The sequence below is a fragment of the Mizuhopecten yessoensis genome, unplaced genomic scaffold, assembly GCF_002113885.1.
Source record: "Mizuhopecten yessoensis strain PY_sf001 unplaced genomic scaffold, ASM211388v2 scaffold7333, whole genome shotgun sequence".
Classification (NCBI taxonomy): Eukaryota; Metazoa; Mollusca; class Bivalvia; order Pectinida; family Pectinidae; genus Mizuhopecten; species Mizuhopecten yessoensis.
In genome coordinates this window covers 116,434-130,277 of record NW_018406995.1, presented here as the reverse complement: position 1 = coordinate 130,277, position 13,844 = coordinate 116,434, and the positions used below count along the sequence as shown (strand labels likewise).

Below are 13,844 nucleotides of genomic sequence, written 5' to 3'. Positions count from 1 at the left end.
TATTTAATCTTTCTGATCCGATTTCTTTAAAACAACCCCCAGCATGACCAACGACAGGTGCAATTTTAGATATTTTAATATTGTTACCTTATTTTCAATCAAATGTCATGCCAACATGTTTTGAATGCTAACCTTGCACCTTAGTTGCGGTCACATTTTGATTATTAGATGATTAAAATTTAGATTGTATCACTGGCTGCCAGGACAGGCCCCGATCTGTGTGATTGCAAGCCAAGTAATGTTGGACGGCAGTGGTGTATAACATATCATTTCGGTTATAATTAACGTAATGCGAAATCAATTTTCCTATTTTACCTTGGCCAAGAGATACGTTATCCGACTGCTGTTATTACATTTGACGTATTGTAATAGATGTATTATCAATTACATCTTGACTTTAAACCATGCATGACTCATGTTTTAATCGTGTGTTCTATAATCAGTGAGTTGTATATTTATCTTTGATAATATCACAAATCCTTTACTAAAATGTACAAACGTGCCCTTTTCATATTGAGATCATTTGATTTTAAATTCCAATTCATTTTAATAGTATTCACGTTCCTTTCAAAGGTTTTCTGGTCTTTACAAAATCAATTTGTTAGTCATTCTTGTAGAGAAAGCATGCTTCTCTAGGGAAAGATGATCTGTAACAATTGATTTAATTTAGTCTTAAGTTGCATCGTGATGTTAACTATTCATAGGTACAAGACATGGACATATTTAAGCATTACACAGCATTCTGGTCCTATAACATGAAACAGATTGCTGTTTTATGCTTATGTTTACTTTATTTTTTATCTATTTTTCATTTCTAATTTCACAACGCACTTTTAAATTCGAATCTTGCAGTGTTTGTTCAAGAGGTAGAACAGCCCAGGGAATTGCTCACGGAATGTTGTCTCTTGACTTTTCTCGTAAACTGTATAGTTCGTGGAACTAAGCACAAAAATATAAAACTATTTCCATAAGTTAATCAATCAATATATTCAATTCACATATTGTATAACTAGTCTTACATAAAACGGTGAATACTATTGAATCATAGTGAGATTATTTGCTTATCCGCTTGCTAGTCTAGAGGGGAACAGTTATCCAGTAGTTAGTCGGTCCCGCGGGGATATCATTGCGCTTTTGTTACGGTCTCATAACACGGGACTGATCTTGGCAGTGTTATAAAGTGGCAATGCAGAGCAAATGTAAATTGTTAAAGTCTAAAAATGTTGGTGGCACATCATATACCTTTCCGTCAGGTAATCTCTTTTTTTTTCAACCTAAGGGGTGCAATATATGGAATTCAAATAATGTATAACAGTATTGGGACATTCATCTTGATGTATGAACAATGTATCAGAAGCTTGGGTATTTTTGTCATTTTTCGATTTTAGATATAATATGAAATCAATTTAAACTCAAAAGATACAAATTAATAATAAATAGGAATCACTTTATTTGTTTCTGTTCTGTTTACAATTCATACAGAAATAGCAATTGTTCATTTCTTTATCTTTGCCTTGTACATTGCTAAAATTTCTCATTAATGCTGGAAAATATTAAACCGTCATTTGTTTAGTGTGTGAATGAATATCATTTGCAATTACACAAGAAAATGAAGTAAATGTTTCGAGAACATTTGATATTAAACTTGATTAAGGTTATAAAGAAGACAAAAAAAGTTGATCTTCTTTACCAAAATAATCGATGTTTAAATATCACAGAATCCCCTGATAGATGGCTTTTTTTTCTTCATGCTGCAAATTACACGCCCGTGATTGATACATTTACAACTGTTAAGGTCATCCGCCGCCATGAATTTGTCTCCTTTCTTGTAAATTTCTGCGCCATACACACATTGACCTGCCGGAAAAAAAATCATGTATTTTTAACAAAATGGATTATTTAATAATAATATCAACTCATAATTAGGTTTGAGTTAAATGCACTGCTTGTATGTTGAGGTGTTATTGTCGAAGTGCTAGTAAGCTGAACAGTTACGCTATCGATACTAGTACTATATTAAATACATTGCCGTCCTTTTCTGTCCTGAGGATTCAGTGACAGGTGCCCACGTGACGTGTCCTTAGAAGATCGTAAAGCTGTCAGTGAAACAATTACAACAACATGTTTATACGATGAGCTGAATATATGGAGCTGTCTGTATGTGGTACGGGTGAGAAGGAGCTGTCACATTGATAGGGCCTGCGATTAGTTTTAATGACGTTATTTCCGTCGAAAAATGATTTACTACGGTGATTTAATTAGACGCCTGTGAGTCAAATATCGAGTATAACCCGAGGGCTTATAAAACATTGTGTAACAAATTATCCAAAAATAAAACCATGACCCGGGAGTGTTTGAACCTCGAGTTTTGTCACGATATTGGTGCATTGTATACTATTTCTAAGAAGATGCAGACCGTCATTCACATATTACAATTTATTTCGTTATTTACATTTGGCCGACATCAAAAGGAAAACAATGGTTGCGACAAATGTGTTTCCCATTTTGTTTTTCTCCCCAGTTTGAGAATAAGATATAAGCCGAATTTGATCGTCATATTATTTTATTTCAATCACGAAGTCTTCTCATGGACGTATATTGTAGAGGACCTATTACAAAACTAGTCACAAGCATCTCACTCCTCCTGTGTTATTATTGTAAACATAAACATCGCAAGCTTAATTATATTCATATTTTACATCACAATGTATTCTACTAGTTGACTACTAGTTCGAGAGGTTTGCCAAAACATGTTCTGATAATTTATTGTCTGTCATGGTTCATTGAAATCATAGTTTATAAAATAAATTATCTGTTATGATTTTCTAACGTTATAAGGGTTCCATATAAATATCGTGTCTTTGTTCCTAAACTTAAATAGGTAGTATATCTCCGTACTCCCAGCCAATGTTTAAGGAGTCTTCTGTAGGGGATGCTTGTGTGTGTGTGTAAAGACATCAAACGTCTGCGATGTCTAGGACATTTGACAACAGTCCCTTGAGAAAAAGAACTGAATGTCTGCATATGACTAATTGTTGTTTATATGTGTGTATATTTACAGTTAGTACTGGGCTAAGAGAGATATGTGTGTGTTTCCCCGGGACCATTTGGCAGGAGTACTAAGGTCAAGTGAGAATAGTGAAAATCGTTTGAATATTTTATATACACAATTCAAAATATAGTGGAACAAAAAGGATATAGTTCTGCTTGTATTTCAAGCTAATATAACAAGCAAACACATACAATTTAGATAAGTATCAAAACAATAACGCCGTCTCACTGTATTTCGAAAGGAGAAAATGAAGGCGACCTTAGTTTTACACTTATGCGAAAATAAGAACGAAACATCTAGGGAGAGGGCATATGTAGTATTTTCCTATCGACCGATTGTCTTCAAATCAGATGGATTAACTAAAATATTATAAAATGGGGAAGAAGACAAAAACATAATAATTCGACTAATAAGATACCCCCTAGGACAATCTTCAACCCGAGGGGTGATTTATCTGGTTGTTTAACCCGAGGTTCTGCCGAAGGTTGAATGATCGAAGCATCATCCCGATGGCTGATATTTCTAAACATTGTAAGAACTTGCTCTTAATCAATAGGAATGTATGCCGGTGTTAGTGTCCGCTTGGTATTTCTATACGCATGTAGTTCGATGGTAGTTTATACAGGGATTATATTCAGACAGGTGGAAATTACTGGAGGTTGCTACACATTATTAACATATTGTAATTACACGTGTAATTTGTAGAAGTATATAAGTTGCAAACATGTGACACGTACATATATAAACATGTGGTATTGTTTCCTCGTGTATATAGCACTCGAACATGCACAGGGACTATACACTGGTGTATGGGGCAGTTATGTGGCAGCTATAAAAAAAACAAGAATTACAGGCAGGCTAAAACTATAGTTAGGCGGTAGTTATATGTAGTGATAGCTATGATATACAGGTGGTGCATTACAGACAAGCAAACTTTAGACATAGATGGTGAATATAATCACAGGTAAATATTAGAATGTGATAGCTAGTCATCAGGTGCTTATTGCATACAGATGGTATATGTGGATGAGGATCGATAGTAAATATAGACATGTAAATTTGATATCATGCAGTATAGACAAATTATTTGCATAGTGAAGTGGTAGCCATAGAGAGGCTGTCCTTATAAACATGAACACTTGTAGTACATTAATGAAGGTTTAGACAGATAGTGTATATATAGAGAGTGTCCTTATAAACATGTACACTTCTAGTACATTATTGAAAGTTTAGACATATACTAGTTATAGACAGACTGTTCTAATAAATATGTACTTGAAGTACATTATTTGTTTAGACGGATAGTAGATATAGAGAGGTTGTCCTTATAAACATGTAAACCTAAAGTACATTATTGAAAGTGTAGACAGATAATAGTTATAGGTAGGCGGTCGTATAAACATGTACACCTATAGCACAATATTGAAAGTCTAGACAGATAGTCGATATAAACAAACTGTACTTAAAAGCATGTACTTGAAGTACATTATTGTAGGTGTAAACAGGTAGTAGTTATAGACAGACTGAACTTATAAACATGTACACTTGTAGTGCATTCGTGTAGGTGTCAATAGGTGGTAATTATAGACAGGTAGTAGTTACAGGCAGGTGTTAACAAGATGATAATAATTAGAATTTGAGGTTCTTATATACTGCTTTATCACTACCTAGTTCGTAGGTCCCTGGGGAGCATAAAGCTGGTGCTGCCATTTCGGCGCTCACAACTAGCATTCTACAATTCTAGCACTACCACAACCACGTACTCATTTACAGCTGAGTAGACTGAAACAAGCGGAGTAAAGTATCTTGCTCAAAGATACAACACAGTGCCGTGTCGTGGCTCGAACCCGCCACCCTTCGGTCACGAGCCCGGCGTCCTACCACTAGACTACTGTGCCTCCAAAAGATGTAGGTATTACACGTACATATATACAGGCTGTACGTTTAGACAGATGGTAGTTTACAATGTAAGACAGGGGATGTCAATAAATAGGAGATATTAATAGAAAGTCTGTTATTATTATAAACATTCGGTAATTTTAGACAAGCGATACATGTAGTAATTGATAAAATATATATCAAAGAGCAAGGAATAAAGGTCAGAAACGGGTTACTTATTAACGGCTTGAAGGTATAGACTGATGACTTCCATAGACAAATGGTAGTAATGTGATACACACGGTATTTTAAGGTTATGATAATATTTGTATACTAAACTTATTGTAATAGACAATGACAATAAGACATGAACTTCACAATATACAAGGTTAGATATAGGCAGGTATAATATATATACAGGTGGTCCATCAGGGTCTTGAGTCACAATATGACGTAACGTTGAGATAAATATAGTCTAATTATTTGTCACGACATACTTCATGTCATCTCGTCCAACAATCACATTATACAAACATGTCACAGCAAAGAGGTTTTACTTATGCGTATAACACTTTGCAGTTAGTCACCCCCTCGATAAATCCAATACCACCTTTAGAACATATAAACATTGTTACATGCAGCAGTCGATATCATATTACTTTTTTTATAGATACCAGTTTCAGTTCTTAATTACATGTACATAATTTATGAATATGTCGTATATAATTCACGTTTTTTATTATTGGTATTTTTGCAGAAAAAAACTGTCATTTAAACAAATGCATAATATGATATTATGTCGTTTATCACTTTATGACAGGTAATTACCTTCACAGGTCAGACAACGTCGGTCTGGAGTTAAATTAGGTACCAATTTTCTTCCTTTCTTAAAGCACTCGACGATAGGGCATCCGTAGTACTTACAATATGAACAGTTATCATCATCTCTTATGCAATGTCTTTCCATAAAAAAGACTCGGAGTGGCGGTGCTTCGCCGCAGGTCTTTACGCATTCCCCATACATAGATCGTTTAAAGCCCACTGCCAAAAAAAAGAAATGTATTAGTTTTGATTATTATACCTCTACTTAATTTACACTATACAAAAGTAACCACATAAACAAGCTATTTCCCCTTTAACTGCATGCCAGGGAAATAGTTCGTCTGAAGGGGTGCGATAGTTTTGAAACTATTTCCCTCTGAAAAGGCGGGAAATTGAGTGACCACGTAGGCGGGGCCTGACCGAATATTGACCAATCAGCGCAATCGAATTACGTCGGCAATTTCTGGCCAGCAGAGCCGGTACTTTCTGGACCGACCTTCACCTCGCATTGTTGTTGACAACTGTTTTTTTCTGATGTTGATTTTCAAGGAAATTTTAGTTTTGTTAATAAAGTGTCCCAACTGTTAAAAAAACTGTTGTCTAATAATAATTAGAATATTGTAAGGGAGTGTTTGTATCGGTATAATGAAACAGTTAAAGTATGGGTATTTCGGATATGGCCAGGACTATTCGGGTATGGCCAGGTCTATTTCCCTCGGCTTCGCCTCGGGAAATAGTCCTGGCCATACTTTAACTGTTAACTATACCATTGTGTGGAAATGCAGATAAAAATCTTGGTTGCCTAATTTATTTTATCGACTAAATGTTATAATAAATGACGCGATTTTCATAATTAAATAATACGAATATTGCTAAATTTTAATATTGGTGGTATACAATTTATCTGATGACGACAGTTTCATCTTCAGTTGTACTTTAGTACAAGAGAATGAAATATCATCAGTTCATCAACAAAGTCAACCAAGCAGTTGCTTAAAATAATAACCAGCATGAGGAATACAAATGTATTTTAAAATTTAGTTTTAAGATGCAGAAAGCCATAACATGCACCACAATTGCACTTTATGGTCGGTGCGTGCAAATTACATTACCATTGGTACTAAAAGTCAATTTAATACAACCACAAGTCGAAACATTTAAAAAGATATGTAGCGTGCATCAGAAAATGAAAGATGCATATAAAATGTATGTTAACGGTTCAAGTTTACAAGTTTCTTTTATAGAGGAAAACGTTCACTTCGACTAGCATTTTATGTTCATCGTGACAGAATAAAATCCAGCCACAAAATACGGCCGACCTTGGGGACTGGTATATGGAGATAAAAGAAAGTATGACTTACAAATATAAGTAAGAAGATAATTCCTGGTGTATCTATTTTTTATGGAAAGTGAAGAAATCCGAAGATGTTTTATTCAAATAACATGCAAATGTTTCATACACATTTTAAGTGGATGCGGAAATATTCTAGGTAGTAGGTTTGAGGACCCAGAGGGAGATTAGCCATTGACTAAATCAGGTTTTAATCCTCAATAAATAAAGTTTGTTATTATTATTTACCGTAGAATTATGTTTCCTTTATATTTTTTACATTATATTGTCTACTAAATGCACAAAGTATATCGATATACCATAAAGACAATATACAATGACAGATTTGTACTTCAAGGGAGATATCACTAAAAAGCGAGCATTTGAAAATGATATAGTCATAAAGTATGAAAGAGTAAATAAAAACAAATGTATGGAGGATACGTCATTATATGATATTAGTGAGCAAACATATGATGACAATAAGGATAAGTAATCCTATATAGAATATGTCCAAAATATTCATATAAAGCAATGCAATTTTAAGTAGTGAAAACAACTGGGTCCGTATACATGAAATCGTTCTCATACTTAGGCAAATATTCTGTGCTCAAACCAATTGTTTTTAACTCGCCTCAATCATGTCAAACGATCACAAAGTCAAATGTAAACAATTAAAATATGATTTGCCTTAAAGGCTCTTAAAAATATTTCCAAATCCTTGACAAAATAAGATTTCTTCATTAATTGAGAACCTGAACGAAAACCGAAGCTTAAGCACAACAGTTATGCTTGAGCATGAGAAAGGTTTCGGGCCCTGTTTTCATTTTAACTTTGCACGAATTTAAAAACATTATCAGAAGTGTCATTTCGAACAATTATGAATGTTTTTAATTTGTACCGGAATATATGGAGAAGTGTTGTTGCTGGTATAAACAATGTGTAAGACAGATACATTATGTTTATATATTGCGACCCAATATACCCATTTCAATGTAGGCCGCAACAGAAGCTCTAATCAATCGGCAATGAGATAATGATTGCATCCAGTAACACATTTAGTGCACGAAGATGATGTAAGACATTCCTTACAAAAATGATCTTTGTAGCAAAAGTAGTAATTTTAATTATAACCTTGCACATTTTTAAATATTTTATATTTTAAATAATAATACCGACATAGTAATCTCCAGCCATTTCTATTTAATAACAAATAACTTACCAACATAGCCTATGATACTTATCCACACCAAGGATCTAAATGTAGATACGTACATACTGCTACCTGATTCCTACAAAGACAATAGAAAATGTAAAAATCAATGATTACCAAACTGATTATCACAAAAATTGATGTACAGAAAGCATGTTGTCATATTGTAAAATCAGTTATACGTTTATACATTAAACAAGTCTCGAAATATTTGTTTGAATCATTTTTGATTCTAAGCAAAATGTTTATCGTCTTAATTAATCATTACATTTTATATACAAAATAAAAACTGTGGACAATGACACATACCAAAATTCACGACCAGTGTAGAATGCCTCCTTTCTGTTAAATAAAACTGTTTTCCAGCTTGAAACATTTCTAGATCGTAAGGACATCCATCACGCATATCTCGACAGAAAGAAGGTGTTAGATAGTCCAATTTTATGTAAATGTGTCTAGATTACAATTTGTCATAGAATAATCCAATGCCCATAAGTTATGAGTTCAGTTAGCTTCATGAAATAAACATCCTTTCTATTTCTTCTTACTCTTCAAAGTATTTGTGTTCAGCAGGTTGCTTGTTGTTGACATGATGAAAAACTGTCATTCACCTAGTGATATATCCTAATACCATAGCAATCTAACAGTTGGCGATAATATTCCACTTAACTCTTCTGCTTCAGACATCGTCCATCTCTTCCGTAATAAACTATGAGATTTTATTTGCATATTAATTTCCAGCGTATTTTATAAGAAAATTCAGCAATTAACTTATTTAGATGTACCTTCGCGTGTCACTGGTGACAACATTTTGTTTTTCATTAAAATCATAATTTCACCATTTATGTCGTCCTTTCTCGCAATATTAGTTTATTGCGTTATGTTTTCTTAACCAAATATTAATTTCCCAAAAATGTACGTTTGTCCAATGGTATTTTTTGAATTTATTCAGCTACCATTATTTATACTAAATAAACTAATTATATCACATATATTTAACGGATAGAAAGAGTTTATGTTAGATGTGGAATATTCATACATGTATCATAGTTTCATTTTTTTTTTAAACTTGCCGTATATATGATATTAAATAACATGCTCTTTCATGTGTGATATGCTGGATGACGGATTTTATGGTGCCCATAACGTTGTCTTGTTGTGTTGTTGCCATTGCCCCGTACATTGCTTTGAGGACGTAACATTAATACACTTTGGGGTAGCTTGGATCGTTTATAAATCTGTAGAATCTTGACCTTCTGAAATACGTAATCATATTCTTCTTGTACATTCCATAATGCTGTCTATGTATAACTTTACTTTGTTTATATTTTGTCTTAGTTTATCTTTTTGTTCTGTTTTTCATCGTTGGTTTGATGCCATGACAGTATTCTTTAATTGAATAATAGTACTGGATCATTTTATCTACAAGCTTACCCACTGATATGTTTGTATCTCTATTATTAATGAAAATAATTTTGCATTTCTGTCTTTATGCACATGGTAACACACTAAAATATCTGTGAATAAATTACAACCATACAGTTACGAATAATTGCCTCATTGTATTCATTCCGTGTTCAAACCTACGTCACTGTGTTTGCCTTATTCCAAAGTCACAATTTAGTAAACTAACTTTATTTGACTTAATTAATACATGTAACATTTTTACGGATTATTAATAAAATAGTCGAAATATAGAGCAGTAGAGAAGATATCCGCCTTTTAAAACCACAATGGCAAAGTAATATTCTCAAATTATATCTATTCATTTTGTACCAAAAGGATAACTTGCATGATGGTCAGAAATATCATCCTATGATACAAAACTTGAAGTTGACATTTTGAGTTGTGGTGTGTCGTACGCTATCAATGTGACAGAAAAAAGCAGGAAATGATATTATATATGCAGATGGTTTGCACTTGTCTCTATATATATAAACGCATTATCTAGATATACATGTTACAATAATGACAATTATGTGCTGATAGTTAATGCAAGATGGACTGAACCCATGTTGAAATATAACCCTATGTCTGCATAAATCCATAGTAATGAGGTGCTACAGTACGCATTAGACACACAAATGGCCATGTTAAGCGACTTTAGATCCATATGAAACAACAAGGATTGGAAGATACGGAGAAAGCTATTTCAGATGTTGTTTATTTTTGGGTGTTTTTTTTCGATATAACTTAGTTTTCAAATATAACCCATTCAATATGAGTTCTAAGGCAGAGTTTTTTTCCTTGCTTCATTTTTTGCAGAATACAGAAAATCTGAACTTAACTGTAGGTAGACGCTGATGCATACGTTGTTACCGATTGCTGACGTCATTATACGTAATGTTATTTTACACTTGAGCTAAAGTAAACGTTATTGTTGTAAAAAAGTACTACTCTCTCCTTTGATAGGAATGCGTTTCCTCTTTTCGTTTTCCTTTCTCCATCTCAGTATCCGTTGTTATCTTATTGTATTGCCTTTTTACCTTTTTATATACTTCCGTGTATCAACGACGTGTTGTGCCTCTTGCCGTACACACACATATATATATATATATATATATATACTATTACCTTGTATGGACGAGCGGTTATCCCCATTAACGTTGTATTGACGCAATATTATCCCCCTACTCTACGTTGCACGGCCGCAGTGAAAACACNCCACCCACCCCCACCCCCCAACAACAACAACAACAGTACAGTGGGATATGGATGCTTACTTTGTTGCTAAATGTGATCCAATCCAAGCATGGATAACATAATCGTATACCTAGGACAATAACGATGCAAAGTATCGTTGACCCACATGCATTGATACTGATTTATACTATATCTGTTGGCATTGCCGAAATTGTATATTTAGCTAGGTATACATTTCAGAAACTCACAAGAAAGCGCATAGAAAGCGTACCTGCCATCTATTGCAGGTAACCATTTTGACATGGCATTTACCGCTAACCAATTTCACGAAAGATGTCAAGGAACAATATTAATAGGTTCATGTCCTTCAAATATGCCAATTTTATCCAGGCTTTTGACAAGTTTTGTAAACACTGTATAAATAGTTTGGAGAATAATTATGAAGTTTGGGTGAGTAAGAAAATGTTCACCATAATATTGTTCGTCAGCTATATTTTAAAATGTCTCCAGGGCCCGTCACAACAAAGAAACACCTAACCCATTATTCGCTTCTCACGAAGTGTACTTATTCATACTCTGTCAGATACCGAACCGATAGCTCTAATTTTAACTTAGGACGACCTCAAGCAAACCTAAAGGTTATGACAGGCATCTTCTTTTACCGAACGTTTTCCCTACTACGCTGCCATAAAGCGAGCTTGCATCGCAGTGTTCTCAAGTTCAATATGGCGAGTAAATACCTCTTAACCAGAACTCAGCAATGCAGCACCTAGCTCCGGGGCATATGATGAACTCATAAATACGAACGAAAGTCAACGAATAAATGTAGTTGACAGGTTCAACTAACTTCGTAGCACATTTTCTACAAAATAATGTCATAAATGGCGAGATAAAAAAGCAGTGTCGATAAAATAAGTGCTGGCGTCTCATAACTTTACAAGACCCTGTAGACCAGGAGAGACATCGCAAAAGAAAGGGGGAAAATCCAAGATGCATCGGGCATTTATTCGTCCTGCTCTGCTCTTTGACTATCAAAAACGTAAACAGTCTATCAACGCCATGTAAGAAAGCTGACCAACTTATACACTATCCTAATCAGTAAACTGCTTTTTCTTTCTCATTTCCTTCTTCTTTTGACGACTCACTTAAGGTTTGACATAAGTCAACATATACTAAATAACTACAAAAACCAAGTTTGGCATATGTTATAATTGCCTCCTGCTGTTTCCTCCGTTCATCAAAATCTATAAATCTATAACTCCAAACAACGAAATGCCGTAAATGGCTCACCTACGGGTGGCCGTTGAATGTATTATTGATCGTCCATATTACTTAATAATATTTTTTGATGAAATTGCCGCCCATAAAACCGCCAATGCAAATGAATCAAAATACCTGTTCCTTCTGTATAATCTAATGGATAAGTTATTTTAGATATACATGTACATCTTTTATAATGTAGTAACGGTTAAAATATACCAATTATTACAACGAAATGCATAAAATAAAACTGAATAAACAACATTAATTGAAAGGAAGGCGTCAGAGGGGTGGTGGAGGGTGCGTTTTTGTCAATATTTACAAAAATCAGTCTGTGCACTGTTGCTGATCCCTGACGAAGGTGAAGTTTAAGTGCGCTCCACTCAACCGTGACCACTTAAGTTGACCAATCAGCGTTGGCCGTTCACGTGATGTACGCGTGGTCAATATGTGTCTGGCGTAAGTGGAGCCGCTTGTGTAACCGAGGATAAAATTAATTAGAAATTCAAATAAAAATAAGTCTTATAAGTAAGACTTTGCATTTTTCTTTCTCATTTCCTACTTCTTCTAACGACTCACTTAAGGTTTGACATAAGTCAACATATACTAAATAACTACAAACATCAAGTTTAGCATATGTTATAATTGCCTCCTGCTGTTTCCTCCGTTCATCAAAATCTATAAATATATAACTCCAAACAACGAAATGCCGTAAATGGCTCACCTGAATTTATTATTGATCGTCCATATTACTTAATAATATGTTTTGATGAAATTGCGGCCCATAAAACCGCCACAAATCAACGATGAGAAAATTATATTTTAAAACGTTATTTTTCCATGTTATTTTTCCATCGGAGATGCCGCCAAGGCTTTTCCTCGAGTAAAAAAGATAAGTATCCTTAACGCTGATGTACATTATCGTATTTCCCTGTTTCCCGCCAGCCCGAAAGCATCCTTCCTACATACTCCCAGAACTCGACCGAAACCCTAGGATAAGATGGTTCACGTCGGCCCAACACATCCTAAATGTCGTTGGTGACAGGCGTATATTGTTTCGAGAACAAATCGTTGAGAATACACATGAAAATTTGAGCGTGTTTGATCCTGCAAATATACAACCGATTCTTTATTTAGAAGAAATTTGAAGGTGGTTATTCAGTTATATCTTATCATAAACTAAAAGATTTTGTTTGATTTAAGATTTCGTTGGTTGGATTTAATTAAGTTAAGAAATATGTCAAGCTTATATATATACAAACTTTGTGTACTATGGATATTATAAAACCTTATGCAGCATTGTTCCTGTACATGTATATTTAACATATCGTGCCTTACAAACTGCAATGTTTCCTTTTATAACTACGCAGGTTGGAAAAATAGGTTTAGAGACAAAATTGAGGTTTTTGAAGTAAAACCAATTTTCATGATGTAATACTTACCATAACTTTAGTATGCATATACAATACCTACACCCATCTTTGTAGCCCAAAAACAAAAGATTCAAATATCCCTACTTCTCTACCGTGACGTAACCCATATCTCGACGACAGAGCCACGGAGTGATCTCCCTTCCTCTTCCTTTCATGGCGCCTGCTGCCTGCTGAGGTACGGAAGCTATCTCCATTTCAAAACTTTGTTTTGTC

General features: G+C 34.3%; 1 long non-coding RNA gene across 1 annotated transcript; it reads right to left on the bottom strand.

The window, feature by feature from the left end:
• Window positions 1-1,426: 1,426 nt before the first annotated feature.
• Window positions 1,427-8,989, bottom strand: LOC110453488. Its single transcript, XR_002463285.1, has 4 exons — window positions 8,605-8,989; window positions 8,305-8,374; window positions 5,759-5,971; window positions 1,427-1,857 (listed from the first exon to the last, which is right to left on the bottom strand). It is a non-coding gene; the product is annotated as an uncharacterized LOC110453488 (long non-coding RNA).
• Between the last annotated feature and the right edge of the window lie 4,855 nt (window positions 8,990-13,844).